Here is a 1,659-nt window from a genome sequence, read left to right as displayed (position 1 = left end):
CTGTTCATTTTTTTCATTATTGACTACCATGAGACCTGTATTTCCCTCTTTCGTATGCATGAGAAGGTTAATATAGATGGGGTTGATAATGGCTATTTGACATATAGGAGAAGAAATCTTTGCTTTCCTGGTCAGTCTAGATCAGTGGTTGGCAGACTGCAGCTTGTGAGCCACATGTGGCTCTCGAGCTGCACTTTGCCAACCACTGGCTATAGCACTCAAAAGAGAATATGGAGGTGTGACCTCTATTTAGGGACTTCTCTGTTCATTTTTTTCATTATTGACTACCATGAGCCCTGCATTTCCCTATTTCGTATGCATGAGAAGGTTAACATAGATGGGGTTGATAATGGCTATTTGACACATATGAGAAGAAATCTTTGTTTTCCTGGTCAGTCTAGATCAGTAGTTGGCAAACTGCGGCTTGCGAGCCACATGCGGCTCTTTGGCCCCTTGAGTGTGGCTCTTCCACAAAATACCACGTGTGGGCACGCATGTACAGTGCGATTGAAACTTCGTGGCCCATGCGCAGAAGTCAGTATTTTGTGGAAGAGCCACACTCAAGGGGCAAAGAGCCACATGTGGCTCGCGAGCCACAGTTTGCCCACCACGGTGCTAAGAGAAATAAAGTAGTGAAGAACAGGATAAATAGTCTGTGCACAGGTATGAAGGAGATAGAACAGCTCAGAAGAAATACAATTTTTTTTGAACTGGTGTGCCACAAGAATTTTTAGAACGCGCACTACCTGACTAGTCAGGGACACTGATCTCTGTTCCCTTAGATTGTCAAATAATAAAATGACAACACTATGATAGCCATCCAGTGTGAATAAGTTAAAAACAATTTTTTTGTCAGGTTGGCAAAACATATTTTTTTTGGTGTACTGCAGAATTTTAGTAATTAGTTTATGTGTGCCATGAGATGAAAATAGCTGATGTAGAAATTTGCTGATTAAGTTTTCATTAATTTATAAAATAAGGGAATTTTAATTCAAATTAACATAGGGTGAGCTTATAGATTTTCAGATTATTAAATTGAATTATCACTTAAAAAATGCTGATACTTCAAAGTAAAGAAAATAGAAATGTAATGAATATTTTAAAACATTACCAAAAAAACATTTCCCTAGAAATTTAAGTATTAGTAATAAAAAGTAATTTTTATGCAGAATTTAAGTTTCAATAATCAAGAAAATAGTAGTGTTACATAAGTAAACAAACAACAGCATTTTAGATCAGAAGGAGGTTAAAGTTTTCTAAATGAAAGAAATTAACTGTTCAGGGATAACAATATTCTAGTGGTTTATAGAGCATCACATTTTTCAAGTGACAGTAGTGCACTTACTCTTTTAAATAGTATTGAAATGGATATTTTTCACTGTTGCCAAAGCAGTATCTGAGAGTAGCTAGGTGTCCACAGTAGTATGCAACTTACTAGGTGTACCGGTTAATAAAAGGAATGTTAATAATTTAATAACCGTGACCCAAACTTTTTTTCTAAATTGAAGAAACTGATTTCCAAAGACTTTGTCTTGCCCGAGCTCACAAAACTACTGTAAGAAATCTGGATTAGAACTCAGGTATCAGGCTTCCCAGTTGTACTCTGCCCACCATTTACAATTTTGATAATCTGGTAAAACGTTCACACTAATTTTTGTG

The sequence above is a fragment of the Myotis davidii genome, unplaced genomic scaffold, assembly GCF_000327345.1.
Source record: "Myotis davidii unplaced genomic scaffold, ASM32734v1 scaffold392, whole genome shotgun sequence".
Taxonomy (NCBI): Eukaryota; Metazoa; Chordata; class Mammalia; order Chiroptera; family Vespertilionidae; genus Myotis; species Myotis davidii.
Note: the sequence above shows the minus strand (reverse complement) of the source record.